This window comes from Lepidochelys kempii, chromosome 3 (assembly GCF_965140265.1).
Source record: "Lepidochelys kempii isolate rLepKem1 chromosome 3, rLepKem1.hap2, whole genome shotgun sequence".
Taxonomy (NCBI): Eukaryota; Metazoa; Chordata; order Testudines; family Cheloniidae; genus Lepidochelys; species Lepidochelys kempii.
The window spans coordinates 70,063,864-70,088,029 of NC_133258.1; the positions used below are offsets into that span (position 1 = coordinate 70,063,864).

At 47.7% G+C, this 24,166-nt stretch overlaps 1 long non-coding RNA gene across 1 annotated transcript; it reads right to left on the bottom strand.

Annotated features, from left to right (window-relative positions):
• Window positions 1-170: 170 nt before the first annotated feature.
• LOC140908863 (uncharacterized) lies at window positions 171-21,837 on the bottom strand. Its single transcript, XR_012157993.1, has 4 exons — window positions 21,343-21,837; window positions 9,011-9,096; window positions 6,922-7,017; window positions 171-390 (listed from the first exon to the last, which is right to left on the bottom strand). It is a non-coding gene; the product is annotated as an uncharacterized lncRNA (long non-coding RNA).
• Between the last annotated feature and the right edge of the window lie 2,329 nt (window positions 21,838-24,166).

Below are 24,166 nucleotides of genomic sequence, written 5' to 3' on the forward strand. Positions count from 1 at the left end.
ACGTATTGATTGCTGTTGAAGTAAATATCAAGATTTATTGATTCAAAGGGTAAAAAGACTGACCAAGGTGATGAGACAATAGGCACAATAACAAGAGTGACATCAGTATAGGTATAAATTCAGAATGCTTTTATCTAAGCTATTTGGAAATCTCTTCATCGAAAGTCATTTAACATATTCAGTTTCCATCAATTCTCCCTTTAAATTAACATTCTAAAGAAGAGACAAAGTTGGAGATCTAGAAAAATCTGATATTCACCTACGGTGAGTCTGTCAAGAAGCAAAAATGTATATAAGCTCTCTGATTGGCTCATCAGAATTAAATAGGAGTTTTCACGAGTGCAGAGGCAGGTAATCAGGATAAATTCATTTGCCTATATTGTTCAGTTCCTTGGGAAGAAGAGAAGGATAAAAACATGATTATACATCGGATGACTGTTTTTGGCCCATCATGAGCCTAGATTTTTTTTCTCCTGTATGTAATAATTTTCAATGGTACTTTTTGATATATCAATCTTGTGTATTGTGCATGAAAAATGTGAACACAACCAAGATAGATATTCTTTAAAATAAATGCATAAGTAGTGAAGTAGGATTTATCATTGACAGCTAATAATTTAAAAACATAAACCTAGATTATTTTAATTTTAATAGATTATAACTATTATATCACTAAATGTGTTGTGCTAGCCACTTAATTTTGTTCTAGTCTCATCCAGTATTTATCTGGATGTCATAAACAAATTGTTGACATTGCAGATCATGACATCGCACAACCGCTTCAGGCCTTATCACATAAATATAAGTAAAAGGGGAAACAGGGTATATCCTTTGGGGACTTTTGAGATACAAGATGTTGGCAGATGTCACATGTTGTTAGAGCTGAGTTGTCCGCTTTGCCAATGGCTTTGCCTTTGGATGGGAAACTGGAGACAGGGCAGTACCTGGAGAGATTTTTTGCACTACATGTTGGCTCTCTGAGGATTCACTGGACTATTACACTCTTCAATGACAGGTTTTAGAGTAGCAGCCGTCTTAGTCTGTATTCACAAAAAGAAAAGGAGTACTTATGGCACCTTAGATACTATGCATCCGATGAAGTGAGCTGTAGCTCACAAAAGCTTATGCTCAAATAAATCGGTTAGTCTCTAAGGTGCCACAAGTACTCCTTTTCTTTTTACTCTTCAGTGAGGATAGCAGGTTCATTTCTCTGAATTAGACCTTCATCATTGGCCTTCAGCCAGTTAAAAGATCATGGATCTGTTTCAAAATTAGTGCCTTAAATATTTCTCAGTTTTTCAGCCTTCAGTTTATGTGATAGGGCCAAACTAAGTCAGGATGGCAGGGAAATTAGTGCCATATGATCTGGCTTAAAGTATTCTGCACAGAGTTCAGCTCATGTTCAGTTGATCTTTTGTTCCAAGCAGATGAGAGCTCTTCGAGCATAAAGAACATAAGAATGGCTATTCTGGGTCAGGCCAGTGGTCCATCTAGCCCAGCATCCTGTTTTCTGACAGTGGCCAGGGCCAGATGTTTCAGAGGGAATGAACAGAACAGGGCAATTATTGAATGATCCATCCTCTGTCTTCCAGTTCCAGCCTCTGGCATTCAGAGGTTTAGGGACATCCGGACATCTTGGCTAATAGACATCGATGGGCCTACCCTCCATTAATTTACTGAATTCTTTTTTGAACCCGGTTAACAGAACAAGGAGTAATGGTCTCAAGTTGCAGTGGGGGAGTTTTAGGCTAAATATTAGGAAAAACTTTTTCACTAGGAGCGTGGTGAAGCACTGGAATGCGTTACCTAGGGAGGTGGTGGAATCTCCTTCCTTTGAGGTTTTTAAGGTCAGGCTTGACAAAGCCCTGGCTGGGATGATTTAGTTGGGGATTGGTCCTGCTGTGAGCAGGGGGTTGGACTAGATGACCTCCTGAGGTCCCTTCCAACCCTGATATTTTATGATTCTATGATTCTATGCTTTAGACTTTCACAACATCCCCTGGCAATGAGCTCCACAGCTTTTGTGAAGAAGTACTTTCCTATGTTGGTTTTAAACCTACTGCCTATTAACTTAGTTGTGTTAACCCTGGTTCTTGTGTTATTTGAGAAGGCAAATATCGCTACCTTATTCACTCTCTCCACACCATTATGGTTTTATAGACCCCCTTAGTCGGCTCTTTTCTAAGATGAACCGTCCCCATCTTTTTAATCTCTCCTCACACGGAACCTGTTCCACAACCCTAATATTTTTTGTTGCCCTTCTCTGTACTTTTCCCAATTCTAATATATATTTTTTTGAGATGAGGTGACTAGAAATGCATGGGCGTAACATGTATTTATATAGTGGCACTAGGATATTTTCCGTCTTATTATCTATCCCTTACTAATGGATTATCTATCCCTTACTCTTTTCCAAACATTCTGTTAGCTCTTTTGAAGGCTGCTGTACATTGAGTGGATGTTTTCAGAAAACTATCCAAAATGACTCCAAAATAGTTGGGATTATGTTTTCCAGTGTGCATTACTTTACATTTATCAACATTGAATTTCATCTGCCATTTTCCTTGTCTGGTCACCCAGTTTTGTGAGATCCTTTTGTAACTCTTCACAGTCAGCTTCGGACTTGACTACCTTCAATCATTTTGTATCATCTGCAAAATTTCCCACATCATTGTTTACCCCCTTTTCCAGGACCATTTATGAATATGTTGAACAGCACTGGTTCCAGTACAGATCTTTGGGGGACCCGAGTATTTACTTCTCTCCATCATGAAAACTGAAATTTATTCCTACTATTTGTTTCCTATCTTTTAAACAATTACTGAACCATGAGAGCATCTTCCCTCTTATCCCATGACAGCTTACTCTGCTTTGGTGAGAGACCGTGTCAAAGACTTTCTGAAAGTCCAAGTATACTATATCCACTGGTTCAATCTTGGCCACACATTTGTTGACCCCCTCAAAGAATTCTAATAAATTGATGAGGCATGATTTTCCTTTACAAAAGCTGTGTTGACTTGTTCTCAACATAGTGTGTTCATTTATGCATCTGATAATTTTGTTCTTCACTATCGTTTCAACCGGTTTGCCTGGAACTGAAGTTAGGCTTACCGGCTTGTAATTGCCAGGACTGCCTCTGGAGCTGTTTAAAAAAAAATCAACATCATGTAAGCTATCCTCCAGTCATCTGGATGAGAGGCTGACTTAAGCAATAAGTTACATAGCACAGTTAGTAGTTCTGCAATTGCATATTTGAGTTCCTTCAGAATTCTTGGGTGAATACCATCTGGTCCTGGTGACTTATTACTGTTTAATTTATCAATTTGTTCCAAATCCTCTTCTTCTGACACCTCAATCTGGGACAGCTTCTCAAATTTGTCAACTGAAAAGAATGGTTCAGATGTGGGAAACTCCCTCACATCCTCTGCAGTGAAGACCAATGCACAGAATTCATTTAGTTTTTCAGCAATGGTTTTGTTTCCATTAAGTGCTCCTTTAGCACTTAAATCGTCCAGCGATCTCACTGATTGCAGGTTTCCTGCTTTTGATGTACTCAAAATATTTTGCTATTAGTTTTTGTCTCTTTTGCCAGTTGCTCTTAAGATTTGGTTTTGCCTGCCTAATTATAATTTTATATTTGACTTGCCAGAGTTTATGCTCCTTTCTATTTTCCTCGGTAGGTTTTGACTTCCAGTTTTTAAAGGATGTCTTTGTCTCTAACCATGACCTTTACTCTGTTTAGTCATGATGGCATTTTTTTGGTCCTCTTACTGCTTTTTTTATTTGGGGTATATATGTAGTTTGAGCCTCTATAGTAGTGTTTTAAAAAAGTTTCCATGCAGCTTTCAGGCATTTCACTCTTGTGACTGTTCCTTTTAATTTCTATTTAACTAACCTCCTCATTTTTGTGTAGTTCTCCTTTCTGGAGTTAAATGCTAATGTGGTGGGTTTCTTTGGTATTCCCCCCAGGAGGTTAATTTAATTACATCATGGTCACCATTACAGAATGGTTCAACTATATTCACCAATTTAGATCAGATCCCGTGCTCTCCCCTTGTGAGTTCTTGGACTTGTTGCTCCAAGAAGCAGTCATTAATGGTGTATAGAAAAGCAGCTGATGCTTTAGTTTTATGTCATCTTCAAATTTATTACCTGATTGCTCTTAGCTTTATTACAATTTTAATTAGGATGAGTAACCATACGTACAGCGGTACTACTAAGAAGCTTTCTGTCTCAATGAGTTGACAGTTTTTTGGACACTCTTACACAGTGCAGTTATTGTTTTTATTCTAAACATTCAGCAAAATGAGAGAAAACAGAAGTTTTAAAGGACATTTGAAGATGACTACAAGATTATGTGATTTTTAAAAAGGACTGTGATATCTGTAGCACATATGGATTGCACTGTACTTTCTTTTCTCACATAGTAATTGTCATGAGAATGGGTTCATATTGTGGCATTTCATAGACTTGTTAAAATTATCAGAACAAAAATGAGGAAGCACAAGATGTAATACTGCTGCATATATTCTTGGGAAGGTCATAGTAAATTCTATGTCTTTGACCTATTCAATGTTTTACAATGTGCTAGCCATTTCCATTCTCCTCTATTTTTAGCTTCAGTACCCTAGGAGGGGGATGTAAAATGGCCAGTCCATCAATACAGATAATAATGAGAAGGTGAAAGTTATATATTTCAGGGAGAATATTTTGTGGAAAAGGTGCTTGCCTTAAAGTGTGCTTCTGCTCTGAAAAGTGTCTCTGTAAATGGCACGGTGGACCTTTACACTTATTGTCTCTTAGTGGCTTCCAATGATTCAATAGGATTGTTCATGTGCTTAAAATTAAACATGTGTGTTTTCAGGATTATGCCTTAGTTCCCAATCCCATTAAGGATACACAAACCACAGTAGACTCCAGCTGACTTGTGTTGGCTCTGAAGTGCAATGGGAATACAAAATTAGTAGAATAAATAAATTTTACTGAAGTTAGCAAATAGAACTACTCGAAAGATCCACAGAGTACATCTGATCAGTAAAACAGTTCCATGTGTATTTAGTCATTTTCAGAGAAGAAATGTGCTTTAATCACTCATTGTTTTTATTTATCTGCAAGCACTCAGTCCCAATAGTGAATACTTCTGAGCATCACATTAAAGCTTTGAAAGATCTTATTCACTGGTTCTATGACATCATTCCCAGAAGTACTTTGCTTTCCTTTTCACAGACTACAATGACCTAATCAAACGGCGATGTCTCATCCTCATGGAAAAGACAGTAGTGAGAACAAAAAAGTGACTCCACACGAATCCATTCTCATGACAATGATTCTCGTGAGGTTGGGAAAAACCTGATCTTGTTACAGTCCTACAACTCTGACCTCATAGCCCCCTCTGCATGCTTTATTTCGGATTGTTGTTCTGCCATACTGATTTTCTTAACCTAGGCTCCTGACAAAAGCTACAGAGTATTCCATTACAAATGTGTTGTTAAAATGCAATGACAGGGCACTCCTGGAAATGACATTGAAGGAACTGTACTGATATATTTTCATAGATGCTAAAATTCTGAGATGGACATGAAACTTTTTATGCCAGAGAGCCAGAGAGAGAATAAACATATCATGCTGCAACAAATTGTGCTGAAGAATCTTTAACATGCTGAATATCAAAGGATTAAGATGACACAGTTGTTGATTCTATTTGTTTCATCCTGTATGGCAGTTCTCTCAATGCTAAATATTAAAGATACATAACAGTATCTTTTCCTATTCACATTTGCCATGATAGAAAGACCATCATCTTTTAAATATCTCTTCATATGGAAGTTTTTTGCCACTCCTAAGTATTTCCATCTCTGTCTCTGACCCCTATGTCTGTTATCGGGTGACCCAAAATGAACAAGATATTCCAAGTGAGAGTGGTCCAGTGAGTTGTATAATGGCATTATAATATTTTCAGCATTAGCTCCATCCTATCCTTATGCATCCCAACATTATGTCTGGATCTCTACTTTTGGCAATCTCAATTGATGACACTATGTCAACTCTATTACCTGAAAAGGATTAGTCCAGGTTAGGTATCTCCCTAATATCCTTTGTGGTGAAGACTGATGAAAAAAAATTGGACTCCTTCATTTCTCCCATTATTCCTTTGTAGTCCAGTAGACCTACCCATTCTTCTGCAGGCTTTCTGCCTCCAATATACATAAAAACTTTCTTATTTTATTTTATATCTTTGGCTATTTGCTCTTCAAATTCTGTTGTAACCCTCCTAATTCCCTGTTTTACACATTATCTACTATTGTTTATGCTCCTTTATATTGGCTTCACTAGGGTTGGATTTTCACTTTCTGTTTGGCTCTCATAACTCCAGAGCCCTTGCTGTTCAGCTGTTGAGGTTTACTTCTTGCCTTTCTGTTTCATTTTATGTGTAGAGGTATGCTCGCCTTCTGTGACTCTGTTAAGGTATATTTACAAAACCTCTATGTTGTGTCTACGGATTTTTATTTCCTTACTTTTGACTCCAGGTCTCACTTTGACTAGCCTGTTCATTTTTTAAAAGTCCTGTTTTCTAATGTTTATTGTCACCATGCATTTTTTGGATACCTTTCCTTCCTCAGAGATGTGGAACGTAATTACACTGTGATCACTGTAACTTAGTGGCTCAACTATAGTTTCTTCTTGAACCTAATCATATATGTTACTTAGGACTAGGTTGCAAATTTTAAGTAAATCCTGCATGCTGTAAAAATTCAGTCTCAGGCATGGTTTGAATACAAAATACCTGGGCTTTGGGATAATATAATAACCTCTGCACACCTGCCTCTGAAGCAGGCTGTGAGACAGAAGCAGCAAGAAGGAGACTGCTGGAATGGCGTAGAGAAAGAAGCAGATTCCAAGCCTTTCACTCAAAACTCTTACCCTTGTCTGACATTTGACTTCCTTATTCCTCTTTAAAATTCTGTTTTAATCTTCCTTTTGCTATCTTATATCTTCAGAAATGTCATCTAACAGTTCCTGGAAAGGAAAAACACAAACAAGAAGGAAAAGAAAGCACTTCCCTGGAAAATCAGTCAGTTTATAAGCATTCCACAGGAAATAACCAATATTAGTAATCAGTGCTAAGAGGTTGCTGGCGGCAGCCATGTTGGTTTGTGCCACTAATGGTACAGGGGACTTATGTAAAAGACTCTGAATAGCACTGCAACATGATTTGATACATAGCATTAAATCTTTCCAGGCTTTAGTACTTTCAGGAAGATGTCCAAACATCCAGAGAAAGAGGGCCTTTTCTGGGGGGGACAAATACTTTGATGGAATTAAGCAGAGGAAACTCCATAACACGGAAGCTCCCAGACTTATCCTATGTAGTTTTTTTCCATGTAAGGGCAGGATTTGGCCCATAATACTTAAATTGCTCTAGTATGCAAATGTTCTAATAAGTCAGCATTATTTATTTTGTCAACATTTTTTCTTCAATTTTTTTAAAATACAGCTGTAGACGTGCATCCAGTTCACTGGTGCCTCTCCCATAAATTAAAAATTGCACCATAAATAAAGGGCTGCCCATAAAAGTATCTAGCCCAGCTCACACCCTCCTCAACAGCCTTAGCAAAGAATGAAAAAAAGATGGCCTTTTCAGCATGCCCATAAGATTACCTAATCAGGGCTCTGGAGAACTAAGATGGCATTAAGGCATCTTTGCTGGCCTGGGTTTAATTTCTCCATTAACTGCTGTCTTTAGGGTCACTGAGTTACCGGCAGCTTCTGTGGCTGTCCCCGCCATTGCCACATGGAAAAATTCTTAGTTATTTCTTTCACTTTCAAATGCTAGTAATAGTTTTAACTGTGACAGTCCTGCTTCTACAAAACTATGGTTAACAACTTGGTAATTGTTAAGGTCAAGGGGCTAAGCAGGGTGTATTCATTTCAGTAGACTACTACTTTGAAGAATGTAGTAATGATTCCCTAAGTCCTTCCACAGCTCCATCCCAGTTCTGTACAGTTTGTGTGTTCACACTTCCTTGGCAAGTCAAGGGATGTAACTTCCTTGGCAAGGCACAGCAGTTTGGGAGGAAGTATGGCAAGATAGGCAAAGTTGCACACTGGCATCTAGAGTCTGTCCCAGTCAAGCTGTGGGGTGGTGCCAGGGTAAAACTAGTTGTGTGTCACCTTTGCAGACCTTTACTGATCCTGGCAGTAGCGAAGGCCTTCACTAAGCTGCCAACATTCTGCAGAAGCTATTCCAGCAGAGAGGAGGGGGTGTCATTAGAGCACAATGACCCTTTAGTCACATCCTTTCCTTCCCAGGAATGCCCTCTGTATCATGGGCTTCAGGGCTTGCAGAGAAGCTGCTATGCTAGCTTTCTGCCACCTAGGGATTCTTCCTCAGGATTCCCCCATTGTAGAAAGCTGTATCTGTTGGGTTTCTTGATGCTTTATGCCACCAGTATGTTGCAAAGCAGCCAGAGAAAACCTGAGAGTCAGGCCCACCATCTCAGGCCTTGCCACAGAGGGAGGTCAATTGAGTGTCTTCATGGGGTGCCGCAACGTGTTTGCATTGGCCCTGATTATTACAATACCTCTTGGTTCCAAATGGCAATACCTCTTTCTTCCCACCTTACCTCTACTGCTATTCCAGTTTGGGACTGCCCTCAAAGAGATCCTGACAATTGTGCTGAAGCGTGAGACAATTTTGAAATATTTACTAGTGGAAACTATAAAGAGAACACCCAACTCATTTCCACTTGCCACCTAAGACAGGATGTACATGCATTTCCGCCGTTGAGTTTCATGTGCAGGCACCGGATAGTGTTGGTGGCTTTGATGTAAGAAGGTCAGATGATCTGGTTGTCCCTTCTGGCTTTAAACTTTATGACTCTATATAATTCAAATAGAGAATAGCCTACAAAGAACACACTCGGAGCATGTGTTTCTAAAGTAATAGCTTTGGTAAAAGCTCATCTAGGAGTTTTAAAAATGAGCTGCTGGGTGATTATAAATCTCTTACCTTAGAAGATCTTAAGAAGCAGAAGTCTTGTAATTCAGTTTTTTTAGATGGTGCCATTTTAAGAGAGCATGAGCAGAGAGCCACAACTAAATTAGAAATAGAAAATATAACAGAAAAGTCAAATACAAGTATACAGATACTTCTCTGACCATGCCTTGAGAAATATGCTAATTAAGATAAATGGAGAAAGCAAAAAGACAGAGTGATCTTGTCTATGTCACACAGCTTTCTTTGGTGGATGAAGAACATTACAGACAAAAGAAATTATTTGAAATCTTTACTTTAGCTTCAGGAGATAATCGTGAACAGGACATTTTAGATCTTTTAAGGCCACGTAAGGCAGGCAAAAGAGAACCACTCTCAATAAAAGGATAAATCTTCACAATGTGTACTACACAGATGAAAGATACACCTCAGAATTCAAACTGTGCCCTGGCTCTTTCAAGTCATGAACTTCATCTCAGGAGGTCTCTAGGAAGAAACAATAGGCTGGACCATCACACAGAGATGCATGATCCATGTCATTAATTGTAACAGTTTTCTAGGTATGTGCAGCTCATGCAGCTGCCCCAAAGAACAAGCAGCTTTGAGAAGTCTGGGTTTGATTAAGATTGAATCATGGCAAGGTAGGTAGGTGTTTTTGTGCATTATAAAATGGCACAAACAGTCAATAAAATGGATGGACACATCAAGCAGTTTACATGTTAACTGTAGAACAATTGCCTCTCTGTTTAACAGCAGCAGTGAAAGCTTGCGGAATTAATAGATCTCTAAGAATTATGGCTCATTGGGGATTATCAGTGTGACCAGGCGTTTGGGATGGACCACGCTGAGAATGCCACATCCAGGGCAGACTGCAAGGAATAAGGCAGACAATCCCCCAAACTGGTCATTTATTCTATAATTAGATTCACCAAGCTAGTAAGAAAAGAGCCTCTGTAGTACCACACTGGTTAACAAGAAGTCAGACACGGTCCCTTTTAGGCATTCCAACCTTTGGCTCCCATCCAGACAAATTGGTCTAATATAGTGAGAAGTTATTGAAAACCCTATTTGCCATATTTAAAATTCTACCAATCCCAAAGGATCAGACACTTACCTTCAGGTCAATATATGTCTCAGATGTTACCCAAATATCACACTGTCAGCCAATCCTTAGTAAATCAACTAAAAAATGTACAGATATTAGGAAAAGAGGAGAATTATTGAGTGGTTAAAAGTTTATATACAGTACATTACAAATGCTTGCAGGGTCCTGACATCAGATTTGTAGCAGCGATGAATGAGTCTGCTGGCTTGCAAAAGTCTCTCTGGAATCATCCTAAAAGGTCAGACTCCAAATGCAGCTTAGATGTAAAGTCTGTTAATGTCTTTCCAGGCATTTTCCAGGGTATTCCAAACAACTACTTGGAAGATCTCAGTCCCATGGCTTAAACTTTCCCTGTTTAAAGTTCAGCAGACTAGAGATGATGATCAAGCCCAAGGTTTTACTTTTATAGCTGAAGCAGGCTATTATTTTGAGGATTTTTCTTCTTTGTTGAGCACACACTGACTCACCACTTTGAAGCTAACATTCAATTTCCTATGCATACACAGGTAATCTATGGTGACAGGTTTCAGAGTGGTAGCTGTGTTAGTTTGTATCAGCAAAAAGAGTCGAGGAATACTTGTGGCACCTTGAAGACTAACAAATTTATTTGGGCATAAGCTTTCATGGGCTAAAGTCACTTCATCAGATGCATACAGGATAGGCCATTTCAAACCTTTGACAAGAAGGTGTGAGTAACAGTAGGGGGAAATTAGCATGGGGAAATAGTTGTTAGTTTGTGTAATGACTCATCCACTCCCAGTCTTTATTCAAACCTAATTTAATGGTGTGCAGTTTGCAAATTAATTCCAGTTTTGCAGTTTCTCGTTGGAGTCTGTTTTTGAAGTCTTTTTGTTGAAGAATCGCCACTTTTAGGTCTGTAATTGAGTGTCCAGGGAGGTTGAAGTGTTCTCCAACTGGGGTTGAACGTCTGATTTGTGTCCATTTATTCTTTTGCTTAGAAACTGTCGGGTTTGGCCAATGTACATGGCAGAGGGGCATTGCTGGCACATGATGGCATATATCGCATTGGTAGATGTGCAGGTGAACGAGCCTCTGATAGTGTGGGCTGATGTGATTAGGCCCTATGATGGCGTCCCCTGAATAGATATGTGGGCAGAGTTGGCAACGGGCTTTGTTGCAAGGATAGGTTCCTGGGTTAGTGTTTTTGATATGTGGTGTGTACTTGCTGGTGAGTATTTGCTTCAGGTTGGGGGACTGTCTGTAAGCGAGAACTGGCCTGTCTCTCAAGATCTGTGAGAGTGAGGGATCATCCTTCAGGATAGGTTGTAGATCCTTGATAATGCGCTGGAGACGTTTTAGTTGGGGGCTGTAGGTGATGGTTAGTGGCGTTCTGTTACTTTCTTTGTTGGGCCTGTCGTGTAGTAGGCCTGGTCTCTTAAAATCAGATTGCCGAGCACAGAGGTGGGCAAACTACGGCCTGCGGGCCACATCCGGCCCATGGGACTGTCCTGCCAGGCCCCTGAGCTCCTGGCCTGGAAGGTTAGCACCTGGCCCCTCCACTGCTGTTCCCCCTCCCCTGCAGCCACGCCGCTATGCGGGCAGCATTCTGGGCGGCGGGGCTGCGCGCTACTGCAAGGCAGTGCGGCACCATGTCTGGCTCTGGCTGGGCAGCATGGCTGCCAGACATGCTGCTCTGAGCAGCATGGTAAGGGGGCCGGGGCCAGGGGGTTAGATAAGGGGCAGGGGGTCCCTGGGGGCAGTCAGGGGACAGGGAGCAGGGGGCGTTTGGATGGGGCAGAGGTTCTTGGGGGGGCAGGGGATGGGGAACAGGGGGGGTTAGATAGGGGATGGGGTCCTAGGGGGCAGTTAGGGACAGGGGTCCAGGGAAGGGGCGGTCAGGGGAGAAGGAGCGGGGGTGGGTGGTTTGGATGGGTGGGGTATTTTGAGGGGGGGCAGTCAGGGGGCTTGAAGTGGGAGGGTCAGGCTGTTTGGGGACATGTGCACAGCCTTCCCTACCCGGTCCTCCATACAGTTTCATACCCCGATGTGGCCCTCGGGCCAAAAAGTTTGCCCAGCCCTGGCCTAGCTACATTGCTTAGAGCTGTGCAAAATTTTGTACCTTGTGTGATGTTGTTAGGTCACTACACTAACCCTCAGTGTAGATGCAGCTAGGTTGATAGAAATTTTTTTCCATTGACCTAACTACCACCTCTTAGGTAGGTGGATCAACAACATAAATGGAAAAAATCCCTTCCATTGATGTGGGAAGCATCTGCACTATGGCGCTACAGCGGCATTGCTGCCGTGTCAAAGCCCTGCCACTATAACTGCTGTAGTGTAGACATACCCTGAGTGAGAGCACATTAGCTCATCTCAACAGTTATTGCTGTAATGTGAGTATTTCTATTGACTTCCGTGGGCTTTAGATCAGGCCTATAAGAGTGATTAAGAATTCTTACTGAATCACTGCAATTTTGATTGTCACACTGTGGCTACATATGCAGTGATAGACCACAGGCATTTTTATGTCTACAATACCAATTATAATTTTGGCTTGAGCCTCCTGAATAGTTTTTAAGCCCTTAATTTTAATCAGAAAGGGACCCAATGTGTATATTGCCCCCTTACTGCTCTTTTCCCCTGAGTTAGATGAGGAAAAGGAACCAAAGCCAATTCCAATGTAGCTTTGTGCTTTAGAATGAAATGTACTGGTGGTCCAACATTTAAAATAGGAATTTATCAGTTAAAAAAAAAAACCCACATAGCAGAAGAATAATGTTTAGGGGGTACAGAGGCAGGAAACTGCTTGTGACAAATGTGAAACACTGAATATTTCTTTTAAAAATGTATGATGCCAATTTAGTGTTTAAAGCTGCTCAATGGATGGGATAGAAACTTCTTGTGAAATACATTAGGTGTTTAGAGTCACTTAGTGGCTAGTAAAAACCCTCCTAATGAAACAATCTATTAATTGCTCAGGGCCACTCAAAGCAAACTTGTATAAAGTATTTAAATGGCTAGAGATGCTCAGAGGCTTGGTAATCAACTTTTAATAAAGTATATTCTGTATGTAGAGTTGATCAGTGGCTAGGAAAGCAACCCTTGCTCAGGAACAGTCATGCAGCCTAATAAAATTCAGAGCTGCTCAGTGGCTGTCATGAGGTTTTTAAGGCGATACTAAAATTAGAGAGACTGAATTAAGCAATGACAGTGAAGGCATAGGGTATTTCTGTAGGATTAAGGAGGGGCTGGGAGGAGTTGATGGCCCATGGCTGCACTTCAGGCCATTAACCCCAGCTAATCATTAGTTCCCAGGAAATGTCATGCACTGAGGTCATTATTGTTATTGTGAGCAGCTAAAAACAAAAAAACAAAATCCCTACACAAAGGTATATGGATTTTTTTAAAGGTAGAGGCAGTTTTATATTTGTATTTATATTGGTTTTCTATAGAATTATTGCAATACACTGTAGTTAATAAGATTCCAGGAATGTCTACTTCCCATTCCATTCAGGACACAAATTAGAATCAAAGATACAGTGCAGTGGACATCCCAGTTGGTGCTTGCTTGTCACCTTTAAAGAAGAGAAGGGGGGTGGTGAATATTTCTCTTGGGACACTTAATATAATCTGGCCTAATTTAATTGAGCCCTGGAACAGCTGCAAGCCCAGGTACAGGGTTGAAATGTTACTTCTGTCTAACTTACCCACTTTCCCCTTTGCTGTCCCTCACCCTTTTATGTATAACAGGGTGGCAGCTTCACTATTACATTTTACATCTAAAGAAATCTTTACCCAGAGTGATGCGCAAGTACTTTACATTGTGTATATTGAGATTGCTGTACTCACTGCTGAAATACAGCCACCTCTGGAACGATAGAAGCCATTCTGGGCAAGCCACATGACATAACAGTGTTCTAGCAGGGGGAAGTGAAGAATAAAACTTAATTGAAACAATAGGGGAAAGGTAGTGTGACAGCATCGGACCAGATGGTTACAGGAGAGTAATAGAAGGCAGATATATTAGCCCCAGGCTAAATAGATCCCTTTCCCCTGGGTAAGGTAACAGGGAAGGTTTTTTGTTTTTTGTTTTTTTTTTTGTTTTTTTGTTTTTTTTTTTGAAACAGAAAGGAAATTTATTTGTAACAATTACAGAGAATACAAAAAAATAAAGAAAAACTTAGCAACAAAACAACGCAATCAAAAGGTATAACACAACAGCTTTCAGGAGGGAGAGGTGTTCAGGTTAGCCCGGGCCCAGAGCGGGGGGGCTTCCTCGACACTCGTGATCTTCCACCCTCCTGAGTTACCTGGTGGCCTAGAGCGGGGGGGCTTCCTCGACACTCGTGGTCTTCCACCCTCTCGAGTTACCTAGTGCCGCGCCCAGGGTCACCGACCCTCCCTCTCCTGAGGGTGCCCGACAAGACGGGCACGGCTGCGGGGTGGGTGGTTGGGAGGGAGGGGGGTACACCCATGTATTATAGGACCCCTCCTAGAAGACAGTAATGATGGTATTCACAGCAACTAACGGCTGTGACTGGCGGCTCTCGCTCTTTCCCTCAATCAGAGGGTCAGACGGAGGGAACCGGACGGGGTCACCGAGCAGAGAACCCCGGACAGCGCCCACCGCTCCTCGAAGGTGTCAAGGGAGTCGGTGGACGCTGCCCAGAGGAACTCCGCCCGGATACGTGAATGTACTGAGAGTCGGAAAACGGCCTCGCAATCGCAGGACGCCTCATGAGCCAACCTCCGCTCTCTGGTCTTATAAATGGCTGTTTTAGCCAAGGCTAGGAGGAGGCTAACCAGGAGATCCCGCGACTTGGTGGGGCCACGGATGGGGAGTGTATAGATAAAGAGGTGGGGGGAGAAATGAAGCCAAAAGCGCAAAAGAATATTTGTGAGGAGCCGAAAAAGAGGCTGCAATCTGGCACACTCTAAATAGACGTGCGCCAGGGTTTCCCTCACGTTGCAAAAAGGGCAAGTCTCCGGAAGGGAGGTAAAACGTGTCAAAAACACGCCCGTGCTCACAGCCCCGTGAAGGAGCCGCCAACTGATGTCCCCGACGGGCCTCGGGACCAAGGTGGAGTACAGGCTGGCCCACCGAGGTTGCTCGCCCTCCAAAGGTGGTAAGAGATCTCGCCACTTTGTATCGGGGCGGGACACCAGGGTGCGGGCATGAAGGGTATGGAGCGTGAGTGTATATAAATATTTCCGTGATGCAACTTGAAAACCGACCGGTTGCAGTTCATGCAGCCGGCTCGCAGTGAAAGGATGAGGGGTGTGTTGGGACCGGCAGGGTAGGGGCCCGATGGAAAGGTCCGGCGGGCCTGGGGTAAGGGATGGGCGGGGTGCGCCCTCGCACAAGGCTCGGCCAACATAAGCCCGAGCGGCGGGGGTCAGAGCGGCCTCCACCTCCTGGAGCACGCGCCGGGGGGTGCGAAGGCTGGAGAGCCCCATGCGTCGAGCGAGCGTCAGGGGATCCAGCCAGTCCCCCCGGTCGTAGTCCAGGAGGTCCCCGACCCTCGTAACTCCCGCCAGGACCAACCTCTGGCGCACCGTGCGGGACTCCGCCGCCTGCACACAAAGTTGGGGGTTGTGTAGCAGGGGCTCCGTGAGGAGATCTGCCCCCACGATGGCCGCCACGGACCTGGTCGTTGAAAACAGTTTCCAGGCCCGGAGGAGGTCCTGGTAGAAATCCGGCAGCCCGGAGAGGTCTCGCGGAAAACCTCTCGGACAAAGATAAAAGAGCTGTCGGTCATATCGGAGCCCATGGAAGCGGCGTAAAAAGGCATGCGCCAATATGCTCCACGTCGAACTACCCGCACTATAAAGGAGCCTCTGCAGGGCCTGGAGGCGGAAAACGCGGACCTGAGTGTACAGACACTTCAGGTCCTGCCCTCCTTCCTTCAGGGGCAAGTGGAGAACTCCAACAGGGGCCCAGTGCAATCCTGACCAAAAGAACTCCAGAATCAATCTCCGGAGGTGGGACAGGAAACCCGGGGCCGGGGCTAGGGTGTTGAGCCGGTACCAGAGCGTGGACAGGACCAGTTGGTTAAGCACCAGTGCTCTCCCCCGAAGGGAGAGACATCGGAGTAGCCTCGTCCATTTCCTGATCCGCTCAATCACGCCGCCTTCCAAATTTTGCCAGTTCTCCGGCGGAGAAGGGTGCGTGGCAGAAAGATAAACGCCGAGATAGAGCAGAGGGCCAGCACTCCACCGGATGGTCTGAAGCGCGGGTGGGAGGGAGCTTACCTGCCGCCAGCCCCCCACCGCCAAGCCAGAGCTCTTGACCCAGTTGACTCGGGCGGAGGAGGCTGCCGAAAAGATGGCTTGGCATGCCTCCACTCGCGCCAAGTCGCCCGGGTCCTGGACCACGAGGAGGACGTCATCGGCGTACGCCGACAGGACCAGCCGCAGCTCCGGCTCCCGCAGCACCAACCCCGTCAACCTCCTGCGGAGGAGACAGAGGAAAGGCTCGATCGCCAGAGCGTACAGCTGGCCTGAGAGGGGACACCCCTGCCGCACCCCTCGCCCGAAGCTGACCGGTTCGGTCAGGGTCCAGTTGAGCCTAACCAGACACTCCGCGGAGGCGTACAGCACCCGGAGAAAACTCACAAACTGAGGTCCGAATCCAAACGCTCGCAGGGTGCTCAGGAGGTACCCATGATCTACCCTATCGAACGCCTTCTCTTGATCGAGAGACAGGAGGGCGAACGACAGACCGTCTCTCCGCCCGAGTTCCAAAAGGTCTCGGACTAAAAAGAGGTTGTCAAAAATGCTGCGACCCGGGACAGTATAGGTCTGGTCTGGGTGAATCACGTCCGCCATCACGGACCCTAGCCGCAGCGAGATTGCTTTCGCTACGATTTTGTAATCCGTGCTAAGAAGTGAGAGGGGACGCCAGTTTCGTAAATCGCGGAGGTCCCCCTTCTTCGGCAGCAAGGCGAGCACCGCTCGTCTGCACGAGAGAGGGAGGGCCCCGCTCTGCAAGGACTCAGCCCAGACAGTGACTAGGTCTGGGCCAAGGATGTCCCAGAACGCGCGGTAAAACTCCACGGTCAGCCCGTCCATGCCCGGAGATTTATTGGTGGGCATGCGACGGAGGGCGTCCGAGAACTCGGCCAGGGTGAGAGGCAGCTCTAGCCGGTCTCGGTCGCCCACGCTGACCGTGGGGAGTTCCTCCCAGAGCACCCCGCAAGCGCCAGGATCGGTCGGATCCGGGGAGAAAAGGTTTGCGTAGAAGTCACGGGCCCTCCCACACATCTCCTCCGGATCCGTGAGGGGGGTGCCGTCTTCCGCTAGAAGGCAGGTGACGTGTTTTTTGGCCCCCCTCGTTTTCTCCAGGGCGTAGAAGAAGCGGGAGCCGCGATCCATCTCCTGAAGGAGGCGGATGCGGGACCGGACAAAGGCACCTCGGGCCCGGTGGTCCTCGAGGGCTCGAAGTTCCTCCCGCTTCTCCCGGCACGCTCCGCAGAGGGACGGGTCCCCGGGGCTGGCGGCCAGGCGCCTCTCTAGCTCTAAGACCTCCCGTTCCAACTGCTCTATCGCCGCATTTCTCCGTCGGCTGGTGCCCCGAGTGTAGTTGCGGCAGAAGAGCTTGGCGCGCACCTTCCCTAAATCCCACCAGCGCCGCACCGAGGGAAAGGCACGCCACTGCTCCCGCCAGGCCAGCCAAAACTCCCGGAAGGACATCACAAAGCTCTCGTCCTCCAGCAGGCTGTTGTTAAAATGCCAGTAAGCCGGCCCCGGTCCCTCTGCACGGAGGGAGACCGTGACGGCAACCAAATGATGGTCGGAAAAAGGGGCCGGCCGAATGGTGGAGGAGTGGGCCTGTGAAAGATGGAGACGGGATAGATAAATACGGTCTAACCGAGAGCGGTGCGACCGACGGGCCTCCACCCGAACGAAGGTAAACGTGGAAGTATCATCTGGGTGATGGTCACGCCAGACGTCCACTAGGGAGTGATAGTCGACTATGTCTCGAAGAATGGTCGCGGCGGCCGGGCTCGGCTCGGCCCCCGAGCGGTCCCGTTCCTCGAGGGTGGTGTTAAAGTCCCCTCCCAGGATCAGGCACTCGTGTGAATCCAGGGTGTCGAGAAATTCGGACACCTGCTGGTAAAATTGCGGCCGCTGTGAGCTCACTTGCGGGGCATAGATATTAACAAAATTGACCACGAGCCCCTCCAAACGAACTCGGAGGTGCAACAAGTGGCCCGGCACGGCCTCAGTGACTCCGAGCACCTCGGGCCGCAGGGTGGGGGAGAACAGGGTCGCCACTCCAGCTTGCCAAGCCGTGCAGTGGCTAAAGTATACCCCGTCCCCCCATTCCAGCCGCCACCTATCCTCGGCGGTTGGGTCCGTGTGGGTCTCCTGCAGGAAAACCACAGAGTACCTCCCCTCCCGAAGGTAGGAGAGCACCTGGGACCTGCGGAGAGCCATCCTACAGCCCCTGGTGTTCAGGGTTACAATGATGAGAGGTGTCATGCGGAGGGCTGGGGGGGTGGGGAGTTCTCAGGGGTGGGGGTACTCATGGCCCCCGGCGGGTCGCGTAGCAACCCGTGTCCCATCCCGTGAGTAAGTAACTCTTTCCGGAAGCTGCGGGCCCGCTCGTAGGCCGCGGCACCGCCCTTCCCTTGCCCTCTACCCTCCCTCATAAGGGCTCTCGCGGCCCGAAGGAGTCGATCAAAGTCCCCCCATTGCTGGAGAGCCAGCTGTGCCCTATCGCGGGCACCACGGCATCGTTTCAAGAACTCCCGTAATGCATGCTGCAGCTCATGGGGGGGTAGGGTTACAACTCCCAGAGCAGTCCCTGGTGGGGCTTTTGATGCAGCTTCGTGGTCCGCTAAGGCGGGTAGGCAGGGTGCGGACCGCCGACGGGGTGTCTGACAGGCTGGGGTTACTAACTCCATCTCGTGCCTTGGGGCGGACGGGGATGGCAGGGGGAAAGGTGCAACTCCTGGGGAGTCGCAACTAGAAAACATAAAGACTGCTCCCTGGGGGGAATCTGCAAAAGGCGGAAAAGAAATAACCCCAGGGGCGGCGGTAGCCTTGCAGGAGGAGGGAGACTGAACCGGAATAGGGGTGGGGGCAGGGGCAGAGGTAAGGCCCTGGGCTTCAGGAGGCGCACAGCGAAAAGAAGGCGCCTCCCGAGCAGGGTCGGGGGTGAAGGGGCAAGGGAGGGGGCTCCGAGGAATGCTAGGTACTGGCTCCGGGGTGGTCGTGGCAGCCATGGCCCCAGGCGGTAAACCACTTTCCGTGGGGTGCTCACCCGGAAAGGCAGTCAGGGGGAAAGGGCATGGGGAGAGGGGGCCTGGGGTGAGATTGCCCAAATCGAGGCCGGCCGGCAGTAAATCATCCCCTCCCTGGGTGACCGGGGTCAAATCCAGGGCTTCAATCTCTGCGTACACAGAGGAGAGGCCGACTCCCACCACCCCAGGGGCCTCTCCGCTAGGGCCCGCCTCGGCGGTCACGTCGGGGTTCGTTGGGAGTTCAGGTGGTATCTGGTTAGAAGGGGCTTCCCCCGGGGCTTCGGAGGGGAGGGTCCCCCGCGGAGGGGGGATTCCACCCTCCAATGCTGGTCTATCTTCACCTCCCGACACCAGCGAATGGATCTCACTCGTGGCCGAGGCGGGAGGCTCAGGGTCGGTACCTCCCTTCCTGGTCTTCCGGGGGGCTTCCGCGTCAGATGAATGCAGCGGAGCTCGAGCCCTCCGCTTGCCTCGCTTCCCCTGGACTACAGTCCAGCCCTCCATGGCGTCGTCCGGGGGTGGAGTAGCAGGGGACGGAGCGGGGCGCGGAGGCAGAGGTTCAGGGGTTTGGGGGGGTAGCGGTAAGGCAGCATTAGGGGCGGGGGGTTCTCCTTGGGGCGAGCCCTCTCCTGCACCCGGTAAAAGCTTTGCCACACCCCCCTCCATAGGCTCTGCCGAGGTGGTTACGGCAAGAGTGGGACTCCCGTGGTCGCCCGGGCGTTGTTGGAGGGGTGCCTCTTGGGCCCGGACGGGGGCAGCGGTGGATCGGGTGGGAGGGGGGGTGGTGTCGGGTGCCGGGTGGCCAGGGGTGTCGGCAACAACAGGGCCGATATCCCGCCGGGTCTCGGGGGTCCCAGGTGCCCCTCTCCCCCGGGCCAAAGGGCAGTCCCTGCGGACATGCCCTGCCGAGCGGCAGAGGTAGCACCGGGCCTCTCCGGTGGAATAAAAGACCCTATAGCGGGCTCCCTGGTAGGGAACTAGGAAGGACCCCTCGAGCGCCTCTCCGTCACGCACCCCCGCCGGCAGTAAAATCTGCACTTGCCGGCGGAACGATAGGACGTGACGGAGGGCGGGGTCCTTGCAGCCTAACGGGAGAGGGCTAATAACAGAAACAAGCTTCCCCAGGGCAGAAAGAGCAGGTAACAGGGCAACATTAGGTAAAAAGGGAGGAACGGAGGTGAGGACGAAGCGAACGCCCAGATCTTCTAGCGGTTCCAGGGGGAGAAACACCCCCCCCACCACTAGGCCCTTCTCCACCGCCTCCTGGGCAGCAGTCTCCGAGGCCAGAAAGAGAACGACCTTCCCATACATCTTGGAGGCCGCCACAATGGCCATGGGTCCTACCACTTTCGCCAACGCCTGCACGTATGCCTCCACGTGGGGCGAGGCGGGTACTAGGAGGCAACGAACACCGTGCTTCCTGGTCAGGGCGGGAAGAGGGCCCCGACTACTAGTAATGGCAGCGGAGGCAGTGGGAGGGCGAGATGAGGAGGCGGCAGGTGAGGGGGGGCCTGTCGCCACCCGGGCATACGTCCTGGGGGCCGGGGGAGGGATGGTCGCAGAGCTGGTGGAGGGAACAGCTGGGAGGGGTGCCGCGATCGATGACGAGGCCACTGTGGTGGGGGCGGCCTCTGCCACGGAGGGTCCAGCGGCATTAGCGGGGCCCTTCCCTTTTGGCCCGCTTCGATTATTCCGTCTAACTGGGGGGGGGTTCCTAGAATCTAGTGGGGCAGGAACCAGAGCAGCGGTAGTAATCGCCCCGGTGCCTCCCACTGCCGATGCCCCAGCGGGGGCGGTGGCAGGGGTTCTAACAATGGAGGCGGTGGGGAAATCTTGAGGGGTGGGCAGGAGGGTAGATGGGGAAGGGGCAACCAATTTCGGTGGAGGGGCCTTGCGTCCCTCCTTCTCTGCCATTGTAAGCAGGGAGAGACAGGGAAACACTGGGAGGGGGGGGGGGCAAAAATCGGGGTCCGGTAGTAGGGGTAGGCTATGGGGTAAACAATCCGGGGGGGGGTGGGGGGAGGACAACCCACCACAAGTGTCCAAAGAGTCTCGCTTGGTTGGTTGTTATGCCTGGTCCAAAAGGCAAAGTCCAAAGCAAACAGCTGGATCCGAAGGCAGATGGCAGATTGCCAGCAGGGACGAAGCAGCGGGGGCCGTGATAGTTGTAATAGTGGTGGGGGGGGTTGGGGGCACCGATGGATCTGGGGGTAGCTCCCTGCTACACCCCTGTGCCGCCGCAGGCGCAGCTGAAATGCAGTCAACTCCCCCCCCCGAGGGTAGAAATTCAAAAGAAATCCCTCAGTCTTACGGCCTCTCTCCACGATGATTCATAGCTGCCCGGGAGTTTTCCGGCCTCTGGCGTCTGCTACAGCTGTTGGCTCTGTCCCAAGGCTCTCGGAAAAAGTCCAGGCAAAAAGCAAAACAGCTGGGTCTGGGGGGGTCCACTCCCCTCTCCGGACAGCAGGTTGGCAGTCCTCCCCCCCTCCTCCGGGGGTTTCAAGTAAGCAAGGAGCAAAATCCAAAAGCAGGCATGGGGGGGGGGGGGTGCTGGCGACCGGCCAGCACACTGACGCAGCTCAAAAGAACAAAAAAAAACAAAACCAAAAAAACAAAGCGTCCGGCCCAAACGCGGGGGGGGAAACTAAGCAAAAGGAAAAGTGTGAAAAGTCCGGGCCGGGGGGCTTTAGGAAAGAAAGGAAAGCAAATAGCTCAGGAGCGAGTGAAGAACGATTCCGGCTCCTTAACAGGGAAGGGTCCAGAACAATCAGGAACCTTCTGGAGACAATTAAGACAGGCTGATTAGAACACCTGCAGCCAATCAAGAAGCTGCTAGCATCAATTAAGGCAGGCTAATCAGGGCACCTGGATTTTAAAAAGCAGCTCACTTCAGTTTGTGGTGTGTGTGTGAGGAGCTGGGAGCAAGAGGCACTAAGAGATGAGAGTGAGAACGTGGACTGTTGGAGGACTGAGGTGTACAAGCATTATCAGACATCAGGAAGAAGGTCCTATTGTGAGGATAAAGAAGGTGTTGGGAGGAGACCATGGGGAAGTCACCCAGGGAGTTGTAGCTGTTGCACAGCTGTTCCAGGAGACACTCTAGACAGCTGCATTCCACAGGACCCTTGGCTGGAACCCGGAGTAGAGGACTACTCAAATCCTCCCAACTCCTGGTCAGACACAGGAGGAGTTGACCTGGACTGTGGGTTCAGAAAAACGGCCAAGCTAAGGGCTGCTGTGAAGCTCCAAGGCAAGCAAATCTGCCAATAAGCGCAGGACCCACCAAGGTAGAGGAGGAACTTTGTCCAGCAGGTAGAATGTAAACACCTGTGTTGGAATTTGGCCAGGATTAGCGTCTGAGCTAATTCTGAGTAATTCTGCAGTATATTCTGACACATAGTCCAGTAACTGAATCAGCCCATAATGTCATGGTGTCTTGGATTTAGCACTTAACTTAGTTTTCCTCCATTTACTTACTTAGAAAGCAGAAGGTGGTCATCACTCTAAATATCACCATATTGCAAAACTCACTTAGTGGCTGATTCTATCCAATATGGATAGAAGGTTATAAAAATCTTTGTTTCTTTTAGGACCAGAGATAGAGACTGCAGAGGACATTAAGCAAATAGTCGGCTGAAACAAAATGGGGCAAGACAGAAGTGAGGATGATTGGTGGGAAGAGGGAAGCACAATGGAGCACTCATCCCTATTGTAATGTCACCATCCATAAAGGACATATGCCTTCAGATCCTTAAGATGGTGTGCAGTTTAGGGGTGATCCTTCTGGACTTTCCACTGCTATTGGATATACAAATATAGCTCTAGCTGTGAAAAATGCTCTCTTCTTCCTTCAGCTCACCAACAGACTCAGCCCTATCTCTTTGGATTCAGATCTGACCTCGGTAATCCACCCATATGACCTCCAAACTTGATTGCCTAGAGTTAGGCAGCTACCTCTGTAGTGAAGCACCCCAAAATCCACTTTAGGTGCCAAAGTGCCGGTTTTGATGTCTAAAATGGGTACCTGGATTTGGATTTAGTTTCTTAACTTTTGACCCCAATTTGATATAAATGCCATGGCTGGTTTTACCAGATATTTTACCGGTCACCTTTTTAAAATGTAGAACTGAGAAATTCAGCCCAGTTTTGCAGCTCTGTGAGGCAACAGCACAGCTGATTATGTCATTGCATGTAGCATGAGTAATGCTTTCAATGCTACTAACGTCAGAGGAATTTGTCATGTGACATTTCAAAAGCCTTCCTCCAGGAGAATGATCTCATGCACAAATATGTGCCTCTGCTCTAAACCATAGCTATGGGGCCCTGGTTTGTTTCTGAAGCAGCTCTACCAAAAGAAAAGCCCTACCATATTCTTAGCGATATGTTAAAAAAAAGATTTTTGAAAGAAGGGCCGCTAAAGTGATATAAGGACTTGAGAGGCTGATGTGCAGTAGAAAGAAGTGCATTAGTTTAGCCTGGCAGTGTCAGGGTTTCACTTTACAAAGTCTGAATGAAGAAGGCAGGTATTTATATTCAGTTACATTTCTCCTGGGCTTTATCCTCATTTAGTCTGAAATCCTTACCAAACTCAGCTGGACAATTAGGGCTAGAGTATAGCATTTAAGCCCCCCTCCCACTCCCACACTGACACAAGGATGCAAGAACTAGGTATAATTAGGCTTTTAGCAGGGGACCTGCACAAACCCTTTAGATCTCAGCAGTACAGAAACCATTCTGCTTTGGTGTCTGGAGAATCAGGTAACCCTAGTCATTGACCTTCAGCCTGTTCAAACTGAGAGGCTGAGTAGTTTCTCTTAAACTGCACACAGGATCACAATGATACAAGCCATTAAAGTT